The sequence below is a fragment of the Corvus moneduloides genome, chromosome 7 (genome assembly GCF_009650955.1).
Source record: "Corvus moneduloides isolate bCorMon1 chromosome 7, bCorMon1.pri, whole genome shotgun sequence".
NCBI lineage: Eukaryota > Metazoa > Chordata > Aves > Passeriformes > Corvidae > Corvus > Corvus moneduloides.
In genome coordinates, this window is record NC_045482.1 from 25,201,630 (window position 1) to 25,219,208 (window position 17,579).

Genomic DNA, 17,579 nt, shown 5'->3' on the forward strand with positions numbered 1-17,579 from the left:
CACTGTCCTCTTCAGTGCCTTTTAAAAAACTTGAGGGTATTTGTTTTTATCATTCTCTGCAGCCTATTTTGGTTGAAGATCTCAAAATAATCAGGTTATGGACCTTAGTGGGTAATTATTTAGTTTCATATGTGGTTCCCACTGGAAGCTAACATGTGAATCTTAAACTTCTGTTCAAGTATTCTTTCACAGATCTGTTAAGAGTGACCAAAGTAGCTCCCCAACCCTTGTTTTGGTAAGATTTTGAGGGCTTGTCCAGGATTTGCAAACCTCTTGATGTCTTACAGGTTAAATACCTCTTACCACGTGCCCAGAAAGCAGCATGTGAGCAGCAGCTCAGCGAGGATTACTGAGCTATACAGTCAGGTGCCCCGGCACAGGTCACTGCTGCCTCTGTACAGCTCTGTGTGAACACACACGGCCTGGCAGTGTCTCAGAGGGCATCCGCTAAATACGCACAGGTCATTTATGCATCTCATACACAATGGTTCATGCCTGTAAGGTTACTGTTAAATCGGTACAAAAGTAATTACAGTGCCATGCTATTATTTAGTCATTGGCTACTTAGACTGCAAGGGTAGCTGTAATAGCTGTCCTGCTACGTATCAGGGACTGCTTCCTCGCTGATTAATTGGGGATAGCATCCTTCTTCCTTGCATGTATTGACTGCCTGCGGGAAGCAGGTGCCTCCTGCAGACAGCGGTCAGTCTCTGCCGGGAGAAATGGGCGACCTGAAGGCGGCAGAAGGCCGTTCTGAATTGTCCTAAAAGCGTGCACAGCCCCTGTAAGAGGCAAGTCAAGGCAGCGTGTCCTGCGCCGGACTGCGGTCGGGGCCTAGCAGAGGCGGGGGATTTGTTGCGGTGAGCAATGGCAATGGTTTTACGGCCGTGCACCTTCCCATCCTACTCTCGCACGGCGCAGATCCCGCAGCCGCGGAACGGCTCTAGGTCGGGTATCTCTTACGCTCGCCTGTCTGGGACCGGCAGCCGCTCCCGACGGCGCTGCGGCAGCGTCAGGAGCCACACGGCCCCGGTGCGCTTAGCCCGGGGCTGCCGCGGAGGGTCCCGGGTGGGCCTCGAACCCCGGGCTTGGGGCCCCGGCGCGCACGCGCCCCCGCAGCCCCCGGGCGCGCGCCGCCCCCTCGCCGTGACGCCGCCGCGCGGTGACGCCTCGCGCTCCCTCTCCGTCACGGGGCCTGGCGCGCGCGGGGCGGAGCTCGCGGGCGGCAGCAGCGGCGGCCGCGGCGCTTCACGCCCGACGGGACCCCCGGCCCGGCCCCGCCGCGGCCGCAGCGCCCCGAGGCACCTGCCCCGCTCCCCTCCGCCCGCCGACTCGCGCCGCTCCCTCCGCGCCGGCCTCGGCGCCGCCTGTCACCGTCCCCGCCGTGCCCCGGCGCGGGCAGGCCCCGGGCCCCTTCCCCCCCTCCCCCGGGGGGGGGTGGGCTCCGCTCCGGAATCCTGGCCGGTCCCTCCGCGCCGCCCGCCCAGCCGGGGCTGCGCCCGCCGCCGCCGGGCAGCGCGGGGGGTCCCCGGCGGCCGCCCGGCCTCCGCCGTGACACAGGTCGGTGCGTGGGAACCCCGGGGCGGGTTTGCCCGGGCGTCTTGGGGGGCCTTGGGGCGGCCCCGGCGTCTCGGAGGTGCCCGGGCTGGGGATAGCACGAACCCGGCCCGGTGCAGGTGGAGCTACGCGGTGGTGTAGTTGTTTGCGGTGCCGGGAGACACACGTTAATGTTACTCCTATTGCCGCTGCAGTATCTTAAGTGTTCTACGTGCCTTACGAGTATTTTTCTATGTCACCCTGAATCTTCCCGTGATTGCTCGCTGATGCTGTGGTTTGTCGTCTTTGAATTGCTCTGCAGTGGTAGTGCTATGAATTGGGTATGTAGGTCAGATTCTGCGAGATGTTTTTGTCAGGGGAAAAAGTGAACGTCGGATTATTTATTCCCGTGTCGCTTTTGAAGTGCATTGCAGCACTAGCAAGGTTGGGGTTTTTGTTGTTGTTGTTTTGGGTTTTTTTTCCCCCTTGGTTTCTCTTGCTTCATAAATCTGGTTTTAGTTTTTGGCTGTGGCATTACTGAAGATCAAAGCGCTAAATTAGCTGAGCACTTCTAAGATGTGTTGTATCATGAAGTGTCCTCTAAGAAGGTGGTAAAAGATAATAGAATTCTGCCTTGAAATAAGGGGGATTTCTAGTCCGTGCAGAAAATGTCTCTTAATTATAACGTTTCTTTAAACAATGCAGCACGTTGCAGAGCGTTAGAGGCCTTCGGAATTGCATTGCTGTGTGTATGGCAGAGACATATTAGCAGAGTGAATGTCTATAGGCTTGTCTTGTACAACATCCCTGGGTTCTCTCGTGGCAAAGCACTTACTAATGGAAAACCCTAGAAAGTGTTCTTTCTTATGGAGTTCCCTGTGGATATTTTTAAGGGGAGGGACATTGGTGAGCTAGTATTAATGCCACACTGAAAAACCTTAGAATAAATTTTTTTCATTGCTATTTTTTCCTGCTTTCACCTATACCTTTCCTTACAGTGACTGTGTAATTAACTGGTTTCCTTAGAAATCTGTTTAAAAACCAAAACTTGCTATAATTGCTGTTTCCTTTACTCTGTGTTCTATTACGACTGCCACCAATATATATTGAACCCAGATTTGATTCAGGTAGTGAAACTGTATATAGTTAATTTTTTTCCCCAAGGCTTTTTTGTATGTTGATAAAGCAGAATAGGAAGATAACGTTTGTCAGATTGACTCATTGCTTGAGAAGAAAAATCTGTGTAGAGTTTGGTTTGATGAACTCTGTGTTGGTGTTTGAACAGGTGGTTTACCTGGCACTAATAGAAGACTAAGGTGAAGAAAACAGATGCTTTTGCATTGCTTACCTTGGCTTGCTGAGATTTCTAAATAGTCAGAGGAACCTTTTTTTTCAAGATAGCTTGGTAATCTTAGGAGTTTTTATAGTAAATGTTATTAGGTAGAGAGCTGCGACAGAATTTATTAATGTGGTGAAATGAACATTATGTTGTTTAGTATCAGTAGTCAAGCTTTTTTGTTTTGTTTTTGCTTTATGTTGATAAAACTAATTTATGGTAAAAATGAATAACATTTCGATTTTGGTCATTGATGTGTCAGTGGTTCTTTGCTATGATTGTTGGGAGAGCTAGTCAGTGCCAGGCTTGTGGAATTAAAGCCTAGTGATGCTAAATGCAGGAGAGATTGTTTTATTATAAAGTTGTCTCTGGAGAAAACAAGCAAATTGGTCAAGCTCTAAATTTAGGCCACAGTTACAGTTTTTACTTCACATTTTTTCCTGATCATTTCCTAAAAGAAGTTGTTCATATTTGGGTACAAATCAGAATTACTGTTTTTTAAAACCTTGTCATTAATAATAAGTATTTATGTAGAACTATGGAGAAAAAAGCTTTGCAATCTTGGTAATCTTAAGTTTTGTATTTTTTTCTGTCCTCTTTACTGCAGGCTGACTTTTTACTTCAGCAAACTAAACCAAAAGTAATGAGTTACATGTAATCTGGTTTTGTGACAAGTTGTTCAGTGGCTCTCTAACTGGGCATCCTCTAAGCTTAAAAGCAATGTTTTCTTGTAAAATGCAGCCTGAGTATGATAATGGACTGATTTCCTTCATTTGTTCCTCCTCTTCTTCAATGCACAGCTGAGGGTGTTCTGATCTATGGAGAGGTACCCATTTAGTTTGGAGTAATGAATGTATTTTCTAGTAATAACTTCTTAGATGTTTCATACTACTAACATTATCCTTTATTTAGACTATTGGGAGAAAAAGAAATGAATGATGAAAATTTGACTGATTGATGTAGTTAAGTATATCTTAAATACATTTGCAGAAAATGTCATGTGTTTTCATATGCATGACAAGCTAATGTAAGTATGTGTATTGCCTAGTGACTCTAGGTTTATCTAATTAGCAAGCTATTAGGTTTGCTGTCCTGAAAGTTTAATTTCTAAACGTAAGCTTTTAAGATTCTGAAGTAGAACTGACACAGTATTAAATTTAAAAAAAAAAAAAATCTGTGAATTCAATTGAACACACTGATTTTTCTGTGGGAAGAAAGAAAAATCTCTTTAGAGATAAATACTACTTTTGCTATTTTAATATTTTGGTATTTTGTAGTGCTAAGGTCAAAATAGATCCTGCGTGCTATAATTGCACACAGCTTGCAGAATAACATTGGACACATGGGAACATGTTCAGAATGCAGTGTGTTAGTTGTGATTCATTTCTCGCTTCTAGTTCTTGACATGACATCTTGATTTAATAACATGACAAATGCAATTTATGGCTGTATGTAAACCCATTTTCTTAGACTAAACATGCTTATTTGCAGGTTTTTCTGGGATGTTTTAATATATTCACCTTAAATGTAATCTTTTAGAAGCTGCAGGAAGATTGGTGACAATAAGAAAAGGAAAGATGGAGTTCTGTATTGTGATATTGCAGGGATTTCCTTGGGAAATGGGAACTACTGCTCTAGAGATACTTGACCCACAAATACACGTGGCATAGTTTAGCACCCAGCTTGATGAGGTTATTTGAGGTTGGACTTACTTGAGTGAGGCCGAAGCAGAAGTATCTGCACTGTCCTTTAAAAACCGGGAGCTGGGAATTGGTAATGCAGGGAGGCCTGTAGAGACATGTCTTTGGCCCATCTGTGAAGTCTTACTTAGGTGTACTTCTGTATCTCAAATTATTGTATATTTTTTAAGATATACCAGCAAACTTTAACTCAGTTTTTCATGTGAAAGGAAAACAATTTTCTTTAGGCTAAAGTATTTTTTCTTTGCTGTAACTTTGTTTTCAGCCATTTTTTTCTTTGAATCCTTCACAATATCTTTCTCACTGGCTTCTCTTTCTGTATTTCCATTCATCATTTGTCCATTTTTGTGGATTATCTGCAGCAGTAAAAGATGCTGCTTTTGTTTTCCTGCGGTGATTTGTGCCAAGTACACTAGCAATCTGGCAACAGCAATGTAATAAAATTCATGTGCTTCAGATGTTTATATTGGAAAGACTGTACTTTTGAAGCTCAGGTATGATAACACTGATGAACATTTCTCATTTGGATGAAGGAAGAAATGATGGATGTGTAAGAAGGGAAGGGATTTCATGAGGTCAGCCCCCACCAGAGGCAGAAGGAAATATGCTGAAATCATGTGTGACAGACATTTGTCTGATCTTCTCTTAAAAAACTCAGAAGAGGGGAATACCACACCTCTTCACTGGTCTATTTATAGCTGGTACATGACTATTATTGTTGTAAGGAGGCTTCTCTTAACATTTAACTTAACTCTGTCTTGGTGCTAGTTAAGCCACTTAATTCTCATCCAACTCATATTACTCATGCAGGATAATGATTTCTGTGCTCTTTTCACCAAGTGTTTGCATATCTGAAGACTTCCTCTGTCTCCTTTTATTTCAGACTTTACTGAACTGTGCAAACAGTTTTTGTTGTTCACTCTTACTGTGCTCTGTGTGATCTGTCTGTATCTTTTTCAGAGTTCTACAGACAGTTTTTGAGCAACAGAGTAATTAAGTTACTCTGTAAGTAGCAGAAGTAACATGACGGCCTTATTAAAATGTCATTCTAGGGTGTGTGCATGCAGGTACGGCTGGGTTTTGTTTTTGTTTTGTTGTTGGGGCTTTTTTTTTTTTCTTGCCAACACCATCAGGTTCTTGACTCCTGCATTTGCTAACACAGGAGCTCGTACTAGTGTTTGTTGTATCAGTTATCTGTTTCTTCATATATATGTATTAGAGTTACCTTTCCAAGGAATATAACCTTATACTGTATTGAATTCAATCTTTGTTTTAGGTTAGTTTTCTTCTATGAAGCATTTTTAGACTTAGCAGAGTATGCACTTGCTGCTCTTCCATATCTCTTTACCAGCACATGCAATCCCAGTGGCTTTTGAACATAAGCCTGCTCTATAACAGGAAATTTGATTGAGGACAAGTTCTCCTAGGGTTAGACACAGCTTCTGTTGGCAAAAATGTGTCCTTACTGGTCTGTTTTATGCATGTGCTGTCTTTTGAAGTAAATCATATTGCTGAGGTAACTTCTGTCAGCGTAACTGTACCTGAACAAGCCTTTTGCCATTTTGAGATGTCTTATGGTCCAGTGATGTAGCAGAAGAAATTTTTATCCTATAAGCATACTTTATTGGAAGAATTGCAGAGTCAGCTATGAAACAGATGTGTTCAGCATGTTCCCTGGTTTCACTCCATTTTATCTGACTTATGTAAATGATTTTATCCATAATTATTGAGGCTAGATCACAGAGGGGACAAATTTTGCAATTCTTTCAGAAGTGCGTTCTTCACAAAAAATTAAACGGACACCAATAATGAGTATTAATGAAGACCTTTTCTAGTTTCTTGCAGGAAGAAGTATTCAAGGAGTCAGTGTTAAATACCTCTCACTTCTCCTTAAAATTATTTAAAAATAATTTAGGCAGGAGGTCTGTAAATGCTAACAGTTTAAATGCCATGTTACCAGACGTAACTATAGTCTCATCTTTGAACAAACATTTGAAAACTGGAAAAATCTAGATCAAGCTGTTTAAATTTATAAAAATAAAAAAAAAGAGAACAGAGGGCTAAAATACTGACACAAGCAGAAATTAAACTTCTAAAGGAAAATCTTAATAAAATACAGCATTCTATTGAGGAACATGAGAATTGCCACCCTAAATATTTTATTAATGCAGTGGCTGAAAACTGGTAAAGTTCCACCTGTATTTAATTGTTCTTTTGTTACACTGACTGTGTTTTCAGCATAAGACTTTTTTTTAAAAATAAAAAACAATTTGAATAGCAAACCTCCATGGGAATTTTGTTTTATTTTTTCCATAATGGCTTGATGATAACTGTCTTGGTATACGGCTGGGTTTAGAAAAGTGTTTTTTCCACTGCTGGTAGCAGTAAGCACAGTAACTTCAGGCAGGGATGAGGTGGCTAATGTAATGACTTCTTAATGACTGAATTAACCAATGCTTTGCTGCCGCAAGTTCCTTTATGGAATAGCTGTTATGCTTCTGTGTCTGTGATGCAGGCACTATCATGAATACTGAATGAGACTTTCAAAAGAAGCTACTGGTGAACTGTCTGGCAAGTTTTAGATAAAATCTTAATCCGTGATGGAATCAAAGAAAAGATAATCCAGTATTCTTCCCTCAGTGATGAGCATGAATGAATGCTTATGGAAGACTGAGAACAGTGTAACCATACTTAGCTTGAATATTCTTTCAATCCCTAATTATTTTTAGTAAAGGCTGATTCTAAATCTGATGTAGTTTTTGTGTAGCTAGTAATGTTAGGATTTTTTTTCTCAGACTTTTTTTGCGTGCAGCTAAATAAATGTCTGGCATCCAAATATCCTTTCGTAAGAAATTCTGTAGGTACGTCAGTGGTTCTAGTTAAAACTACTCTTTTTTAAAAACTTTTTAAACAGTTGTACTGAATTCCTTTGGTACCACCTTTCTTTTGGAGGAGAGTGAACATTCTCTGTCTATTATAACAATACATCTCTCTGTTCCTTGTACAGTTTTGTAGCCCTTTGTCACTTTCTCCCCACACCCAAATGTTGTTGAAACCGGAGTCCTAACTTGCCTATTTCTTTTCCCCTGTAGAACCCATTCTATGCCTTTGATTATACCTTTTCCTAGTTTGCTACATACTCTTCTGGAAGTGAAGGTCTCAGGAATGCTAATGGTGTTAAAGATGTGAAGACAGTGATCTGTTTTGCACTTTCTGTTCGTAATTCCTAACGCTGGCTTTATATCTGAGTGTTGGCAGTATTCAGTGCAAAGCCCATTGGTTTCTTACATGCCAAGTTGGACCCATTGCTCTCCTTCCGCCTTTCCACTCAACTTGCATCACTTTCGTTCATCAATGCTGGTAATTACCTGCTTTATTGCTCAGTCCTCTCTCTGATAAAGACCACCACCTCTACTGTAGTCAGTCCTCTTCTTGCTCTCCCAAATAATAGGCATTTCAGAAAGCTCCTGTTTCTTGGATAATTTAGAATATGTTGAACAACACAAGGCCCACTGGCATCCTCTTCCTTCCTTGTGAAAACAACTGTTTGTCCTATGTCTTCTATATTTTAACCAATTTATTCATGCAAGGGTAGACATTCTTTCTTATGCTGTGACTTCAAGAAGGCCTTTGGTGAGACTTCTCCAGCACCATAAATCCAAGTAGACCATGATACTGAGTGAAATCAATTCTTTATGCGTGTACACATAGTGCACCAAGATTTGAAAGTGAGGATCTCTTTTTGGAACAGCCATATCTGCTCTTCCCTGCTCTATCACAATTATGCATATACATGTTATTGTAGTTTATTTGTTATATGTCACACTTAATATTGTGTAATTTCCTGAAATCCCTGCATTATGCATGTCATCTTTTAGAGAATCTTTTTCAACGATCCAGATCTGTGCAGTGGCTAAGAGGGTTGATTCCAGCATGAGTTCTTGCTCCTTTCTTTGTGTTGGCATTGATACTGTAGAAATGTAAGGCCAGTTAGATAGGCTGATTATTAATTAAAACGTAAAATAACTCTTTTCAGCTGGATCATCTGTTGGCTCCAGATCTCCTGCTTGTCATTAAAGTTCAGCTGGACAGTAGCAGTTACTGTAGACAAGCAGGACTAGTCTCTTGACACAAGTGCAACCTTAGCAGTGGACCAATTGTCTTAAAGGTGATGGTTAGAAGTGGGCACAAACATAGTAATCCTTTCTCTGGAACTTTTGAGTCTGTAGTTAGCTTACCTTATTATCTGTGTTTATTAGGATTCTTATATTTTTATCACTTGAGGTAAAAGTGTAATAATAAAGCGTCATAGATCTCATTGTAATTTGGTACCCACTGCTAAGGGCTGTGCTAGGGCAGGTTCAAGAAGGAAACGTTATGACAATACGTTGTCTTTGTGTCTTTGCATTTGATTCTGGAGTGCTTTGACAAACCTAGGTTTCTATTTTTACATTTTGGTTTAAATGTTAATATGAGGGTTTGAGTTGAATTATGATTTTTTTCTGATTCACAGGGAGCTAAAGATTATTATTAAAAATGTAAAGTGACGAGTTTGTGCACTTGGTAGTTTAGCAATGTCTTAATGTGTTGGCCTCTGTGAGTCATCTAGTTTAAAACACAGTGCCTGTTGCATATGGGTAAAAGCTTACAGATTTGTCCATTTAGACCTGCTCATTGAGACTTGCTTGCTACAAAAATGCTGCACAATCGTGTGAAAGAATATTTGGATTTTGCGTAGTATGTGTTACCTATGCATGTGCACAAGGTTTTCTCAGTTTCCATTAATGTATATTAATTACACACTTACCTGTCTTCTTGGTGGTATTATTGAGCTCTGTACAGTTCCAAGTGTGACAGGTCTGAGTCTGTCCATATCTGGGGCTCCCTGGTTCAATTCATAGCTATTTGTTGTTGCATGTTTTATTCTTGAATTAGAGATGGATTCAGGAGTGCTTTTTCTATGCTGTGTTGGAAATCTGCATGGTTCATGAATGTCTTATCTACTTAAATATTCCATGTTAGTGTATTATGAGATTTTTTTTTTTCCATTTTATGTTTGTTTTGAGGATAGAAAAAATGAGCTGACTGAATGTATAAAGCTAATTTGAATTATGATGAGAAGAGCAGGTGGGGTACTTAATGAGGAAGAATTGAGTGTGAGCCAGGAAATGCATTTTAGGCAGAAGCTCCAGGTGCTGGTGCGTCACTGGAGTAGGAAAACATTACAGCAAGGCAGCAGAAGATGAGAAAATTCATATTTATATTACTGTACTCTGAATTTCCTCAGTGTATCACTGCCTTGAGTAGCGTGCAGGAAGAACTGTGCTTTGAGGAACAACTGTGCTTTGAGGAATGAGTAAGATAGTATATAACAAAGACTGTTCACTGAGGAGGATTTCTCCTTTATTTCTTGCAAAATTTGGAAGATGGAGAGTAATTGAGACTGAGATGTCTTCATGGTGAAGACACAAAAATGTTCTTGGAGACTTAGATTCTGTTCTTACTGACGTCACAGCAAAATGCCAGGTCGGTCATATTAGTCAGAAAGGCTCGTATGTATCCTTGTGTTAATTGGTTTTTGGTACTTGATTTGAAATAGTGGTGATGTGATTTGCAGCCACGATTAAAACTCAGAACTGCTGCAACTTTGAAATAGTTGAGTTTTGCTCTGAGTGGAAGATTCTGTCAAATAAGATTGTTATACTGAAGAAAAACAAAGCTTTGCAGTTTCAGTACCTGAAGATAGATATTAAAACTAAGTGTAGAAATGGAGAGTGGGTTTATTAATCTGGCTTGTTTCCCAAAATGCTTCTATTTCAACCCATCGCAGTCACAAAACTGGAAGGTTAACTGAAAAGGATAGAACTAGTTACTGGAGGTGCTTTCTTTTGTATGTCCTCAAAAGCTATATCTGGCTGGTGATTCGTACGTCATCGCTCTTGTACATTAGTTGAAATGCTCCAGTTGTTTGCAATACTCAGTTCTACTGGAAGACTGCAGTTTTTTTCTAATGTACTTTATTTTTGCTCATAGAGTATTGTTGATAGAAGTAGTTTGTAACGGGTTTACTCTTAAAATCCATTTATTTGTCGCTGGTTGTAGCACAGTCTTCCATTCTTAGAGTAGTGAAGGTTGGTGGAATCATCAATACTGGTAGTACTGGTAGGATTAAGTTTGTGTACTGTGTACAATTAGTTCTTTGGCTGAACTGGTGATCTCGAATGCTGTCACAAGGATGAGAACTAAACTATATTCTTTTAGGATATATGCTCTGAACTGTCTGTTGGACAAAAACCCCTCCAAACAGTTACCTTCCTATAGGATCTTGGATAGAGGACATGCAGATTTGTGAGGATTTGTAGTGAGGAATGGTTTTTGTTGTAACACCTTTAGCCTGTCTTCCCAAATATTTGGACTTGTTAGTTTTAAGTTTGGAAAAAGCTAACACTGATGCCGCTCATGGCAGCTTCCGCGTAAGGGCTCCAAATGGTGGCAAGAAGTGCTGAGCTGAGAGCACCACTTGATATTTTTGGAAGGAGACACAGAAGCACCTGAATCTGATTATGACACTCACTGTAGTGCATGTTTCATGGCATTCTGGAGTCTAAAAATTTCATACATGTGTTTTGTTTGAGACACCTTCTATACAGCTACTCAGTTCACATAAGATAGTAAATTAGGATAAAGTTACAAACATCACTGAAGTGTTTCACTGTGTGTGTTTGTGGACACTCTAATGTTATCTTAATTATTGAGTTAGCTTTAAACACTTTTATGATGTGACTAGCACTAAGCAGTTTGTTTAGCATATAGCCCAGCTTATGGTAAGGAACGTGATCTTCGTGTTGTGGTGCTCTGAGGCTTTCCACACTGATGCTGCTGATAAATTTCCAAGATGTCACAGTGCTCTGGAGGCAGTGATGTGGTTATTTGTAGCCCAGTGAACTGTGTCTCTTACTTTTTATGGGACATACCTTTGTGAGAAAATCTGGTCCTGGATAAGCAAGGAGGACGGGCAGTCAATTTGCAGCCAGCCAGTATGTTCTGTTGCAAAATTGGCAGCACTAACATATTTTGCAAGGTGTCACTGTGGTGCCTGTCTGCAAGTTTCAGCTGCTGTGACCCTTCCTCAATTTAAAATTTTTAAATTTAAAAATCGTGAACAGATCTTGAGAAAGCATAATGACTTTCAAGAAAGATTTGCTTGATGTATCAGCAAAGTAATTTTTCAGTTAAGTTGAGAAATGAGTTGTCAAGTGCTTTGGCTGCTGCAGAGGCAGTGACATACAGGAAATAGACAAGTTCTGTAAAACTCGAATTAGGTGAGGAAAGTGATCTTGTTGAGGAAAGTAGATGTCTTTCTGTTTGAGGCCAATTACAGTCTTATCTTTTTTGTGTACTTGAAATGGAGTGGGCCTATGAAGGGTTAGCTAATAGCGGCTCTTGATACTGCTTGGAAAGAAGAGGTTTATTCAAAGCAGGAAACTTGCATTTAAGTGTCTTGAAACTCTCTATGCTTATCTCTCCCTATCAACTGTAAAGGAAGTGTAGAGAGATTAGCTTTCCTAGACTACGGTTACTCTTTGTGAATATTGCTGTAAGTGTTAAGATATTTATCTCAAAAACCTAATTTTGCTATTAACTCATCTTGAACTGCTGCTTTGCATTTTTATGAGAACAAGCCTTAAAAACTCTGGCTTTACATTCTCCATCCTTCCAGCACATTGTAAGTTTTTCAAGTCAAGATCATGGTTCATCAAGATGATATATGTTACATGACTCTGTCAAATTACAGTTTATAGAACAGCAGGAACTAAAGATTTAATCTGAATGAAGTTTTGCTATTGTCACTGGGCATGCTGCATCCTTCAATTAATTCTGAAATCTCATTCTCAAGGTAATTTGAGTGAGAGCTGCTTTTAGGGTGCTAGAACTGACCACACTGATTTTCAAGGTTTTATTCTTCCTAGAACTGGGAAGGCACCATCCATAAATGTTGTTCTTTATGCAAGTCTGGTCTGTTTTATTGGTTTGGGGGTTTTTGTTACTTTTTTGTTTGTCTGTATATTAAATTGAACTCTGGAAGGAGTACAGCTAGTAACCTTTCTTTTCATAGAATAAACAAATACTGAATCATATCTGTAGCTGTTTAGGTGAGGTAAGTCTGCATGCTCCTGTGGGCTCAGTGAGACATTAATTCACTTTCTTTTGCCTGCCAGGAAGATTTTAAAAGTCTTCAGGGTAAGAAATCTCAAGTCTGCACATCATAGAGATACCTGATACCTCTGTAGCAGCCACAAAGATTCTGCTGCCTCAGCCATCCCACACTTGCCGTCTGCACAGAGCACTGTGCCTGTAGGTTGTGTACAGAAGCAAGATGGCTTCTGCATACACTGCATTTTTATGCACACAAGGATTCCACTATGACTCTTTAATGCTGTATTGCACTTACATTAGATAGTTACACATTGTGATTTAATAATTCTTCTCAGTTGTTTCTTGCTGAGACAGTCCAATCTTGTAGCTGCAACTTTTTTTCTAATTTCCTAAAAGCTTGTCTTTATGTTAAAATGCATTCAATGCAAAAACATTACTGAGTGAATGTAATAAACCACAATATTTAAACTTGCATGAGATACAGCTTCTAATTGGGAGTGGTGCCCTCCTGGTTACAGGAAGGATAGAAGTTCAGAAGGTAGTCCTGTCAGTTTTAGCACCATAAATGCAGTTCATCTCATTTTTAAAGTGTTTAGTGTTATTTTTAATCAATAACAAATGGAGAGTAACCACAATAAATTATTATATGTATTTAAAACACTTAATGGTATTTAAATACATTTTGCTGGACTGCAACTGTTTTCAAACATGATTCAGGTAATTTCCTTAAGCCATAACTTGTCTATCTCATTCTGCCTGCCTGATCATTGTCAGTCTCCAGGGGCCTGCAGTGGGAATCGTGTTCATTGGTGTTTTCTGCTAAGTAGGAATATGGATCTCTTTTTTTTTAATCTATCAGCTGAATTTCCTGTTATTTAATTGAGGTTTTAAAGCAAATAACTCGAATATCATGTGATACTTAACCAAATATGTTGAAAAAACCTAAGTAGGGTAATTGCTGCAGTTAGTTCTGTTAACTAATCTGTAATTATTTCAAGAAGACATATTTTGCTTGGCAGTAGTAATAAACCTTGAAATTGAGGCATTTGCTGCGTTTTGCATTTATTACTATGGTAGAAACCAAGCTAAGTATTGCAGTATTTTATTATCGATTGCTGTGATAAGAACAATTGGCAGCTTTTGGACCCTTTCCTTTATCATTCTCAGTTATTTATACAATATTTACAATCTGCTAGAATCTTCTTGTTTTCCAGGCATTTCCAAATACTTGCAAGAATGATCCAGAAAACAAACCCACTGCTTTTGTGAAGAGTGTTAGACTTAAAAATTCCTGGATCACAAATTTTAAATGTTTGATTTGAAGCCTATTACATACTGCATTTATCTCTTTGTTCTTGTTGGTGCTGAAATTTCTATTCCAGTAACACTATGGTGTGGTTTGCACTTAACCTCTAGATTTTTTTCTCAAAACTGGAACAAAAAATGGATGCTGGCTATTTCTTTCTGGTTTTTTATCACCACTTGCTCTTTCACTATCTTAATTCAGTAAAGACTTCTGAGGGGTTTTTTACCCCTTAATATATTTTTATTAAAATTTTTTTAAGGTGTTAACTATGAGTGAGTTGATTGCTATTATTTTATGAAGCCCATCATGCTCATAGAGGTTGGTGGCTCTTGGTACTCTTTAAGGTTGTTTGGTCTCTGTAGAATACGTTAAAATAGCTTGGGGTGCTGAATAAAGTGGTTTAATTAGAAGAGAGTGAGAAAATTCAGGGCAAAGTTTGGATGTATATTGAATAAGCTACATACAATCACAACAAGAATTAAAATACTTTTTAAAATAAATCCAAGTACTTTTGCAGGAAATAAGCCAGAAATGTTCTTTCTGTGAAAATGTATTTGATGTGTTTATGTTTCTCCTGTCGAACAGTCATTCTAGTGATGGAAGGGTTTAGTTCAGCTGTTCAGGACGGAACTGTTGAATGATGGTAACTATGGAAAAACATGTAGTGAGGTGCTGCGTGTAGCAAGGTGGGAATCGGCCTCTTCTCCCAGGCAATTAGCAGTAGGAAGAGAGGACATGGCCTAGGGGATGTGCCTGGGGAAGTTCAGGTTGGACATCAGGAAGAACTTTTTCCTCACAAGGGTTGTCACGCATTGGAATGGACTGCCTAGAGAAGTGGTGGAGTCACCATCCCTGGAAACGTCCAAGAAATGGCGGGATGTGACGCCTAATGCTCTGGTTTAGTTGATGTGGTGGTGTTTAGTTAAAGGTTGATGTTCCAGAGTTGATGGTCTTGGAGGTCTTTTCCAACCTTAGTGATTCTGTGGTTCTATAAGGTAAAAATAGAGGGGAATGCTGTTTCTGTCTGATGCTACTCAAGTCCAGGACAGGACTCCGTCATTCCTGAATTACTTCCCTGGTCATGAGAGATGCTGCTCTAGATTGTCTTCCTTGCTCTGAGGTGTCAGCTGGCAGGGCTTGGTTGGTTCTGCTGTTTTGCCAGTCTCTCCTAGCACAGCTCAGCTCTCAGTGAACGCTCTCAGTGTGTCCTGTCCAATGCAGTTAACCTCAAAGTTGGGATAAATGAAGGGGGGAAGAAAGTGCTTCAGAATAGAAGAGGGCACATGAGAGAGAAAGAACTGAGGAGAATATTACTGCTCTGTGGCTCATGCCTTTCCTGGTATGCTGTTGACAAACAGGATTTCTCCCTGCTGGCTTTCAGACCTAAAGATTCCTCGAGGCGTGCAAAGAAGGCTGGAATCAAACATTGTAACAGATACTTCCTAAGAAGCATTTATCCATTCATTCCCTTGCTGTATATTTTAATTTAAAAAGGTCCCATAGTACTGTGACAGGAATAATATTTCTTTTATTTAATTCACCCAGTTAAATGTAATTTGTAATGTTCCAAATTTGACCCACTGAGTCCTACTTTTTGTTTTGTTTTGCAAATGTTACCTTAATTTAGCAATGTATCATTGGCTTTTGATTTGGATTAGTTGAATCTTTTTCTCCCTTCTCTCCTCTCCCTGTGAATACCTTTTTTATGTATTATTAGAATATGTTAAAGATCCAGGTTTTTCTAAAGCTGATCTCACATCTGATGTGTTACTGTTAGACGTTTTCTCGTTACCGTTCTTCAATTCTCTTTTTTTCTATCATTCATGATTTTGTGTTACTGCTGCTGCTTTCATATTCTTTGAAAAGGATGGCTTTTTGTCCAGTGTTCATTTGTGTGTATGTCCATATACAATCCTGTTCTTTATGTTCATTTCTATGGAGTTACCTTCTTTTAGGTGTCTTCTAATGTCTTGTAACAATACTGATTGCTATGCTTGTCACACTAGGTAGTGTCATTATTGTCATTTATGCCAACAGTTGCTTTGAGTTATGAAAATGGCTACAGAAGTTCAGATTTAGGTATTACTCTTTGTCTTGTTCACAGATACTGTGTTTATTTTTTTTTTAATAAAAACCTTAATAAGCAGTTCTGCACATTATTTTGGTTAAAGGTTAAGTAGGTATATTTGACTAGGTGATCACTTGAAATTTTGTCAGCCTTGCTTGCTGTGATTTATAAGAGGCTGGCTGTGTGAGACCAACCATTTGATTGTTTAAGAATAACATTTTTAGAGTAAAACCTTTTTATCTGGCTCATTCTTCTTGCTATGAAATAAAATTTCATAGTCTTACTTTGTATTCTGATTGTCCATTCTACAGTCTGAAAAATCCCCTGTGAAAGCTCAGTCTTCATTTTTGCTTGGCTCTTTTTGCATCATCTATTATAGACAAGTGTCTCTGAATAGCAGTGCGAGCAGATACTGTTTTCATGTTGTTTTGGTTTAACTTGCTCATGTCTAATACAGTGTAAATTTGACTTAATCTTTACCTGGGATTGAAATAATTACAGTGCATCTTTCTTATTTTGAGTTCACATGATGTCATTTTGCTTTGGTATAAGGGTTGGTAACCATTTATCCTTGCACTCATTTATTTTAGTGAAAATTTAGTGGAGGGAATTTATGTCCTTGAGATTCTTGCCCCCCACTATTGAAACAGGCTTGGGCTCTGAAGATGTAAAGCACCTTTCTATGTAGGTAGAGTGTTACTATGTTAGTCTGAATTCCTTACAAAATCAGGCTAAGCTAGGTTGCTTGCTTCACTGGGGTTTTTTTGTTCTTGATTTAGTAACTCAGAGGCACTGTGTTGTGGTTATTATAGAAATGTGTGAATGGGCAATTAGCTCAGAGTGTCTGAAGCAGCTACATTGTCTGCATGACTTACTTGTCCTCAGGCTTTGTTTCATTTGCATTGAGAAAGCCACTGAAGAAAGAAGATATCCAGGTGATTCTTGGAAATTGTTTTTAGCTTTCTCAGATTCTGAAAGACTTCCGGACTCTGGAAGGTGGCTGGTGGGAAGTGAATCATGAATATGAATCAGCATCTCTCCACCCTTATATCCAAAATTCTGTTGCTAGGATATTCTTCTTTGATGATGTGATAAGAGTAGCAAACACCTTTTTGAAATTCACTCTGTCATCCCTTCTTTAATTATATTCAAATTCAGGCTGCTTGTGTCTCTCTGCAAGACCTTGACATAATTTTATTCTACCTTTGCATCTGCTCTTTGTGTTTTGCAGCCTTTGCTTCTCCTGAGTCTTTCTCCGAGTTTCAATTTTTTATTTCACTTCCTTTTTTTTTGTCTTGGATTGTAATCTACTCTTGTGTGTGCGCTGTACTGATGCTACTTTGCAACCAGGGATTAGGGTATGCTTTTTTACCTTTCTACTGAACGTATATATGCTTATTTAAAAAATGTTGATTTTTGTTAGCTTCCTTTTACTCACTCTCCACAACCACCGTGTTGTTATAGCCCATTGTGAAA

General features: G+C 39.5%; 1 protein-coding gene across 2 annotated transcripts in view; it reads left to right on the top strand.

The window, feature by feature from the left end:
* The first annotated feature begins 1,466 nt into the window (after nucleotides 1-1,466).
* MAP3K2 (mitogen-activated protein kinase kinase kinase 2) overlaps nucleotides 1,467-17,579 on the top strand; it is a 53,295-nt gene continuing 37,182 nt past the window's right edge. For both annotated transcript variants that reach the window (XM_032115378.1, XM_032115381.1), the window contains exon 1: nucleotides 1,467-1,560. The gene's annotated coding sequence lies outside the window, so the exon portion shown is untranslated. The remainder of the gene's footprint in view (nucleotides 1,561-17,579) is intronic.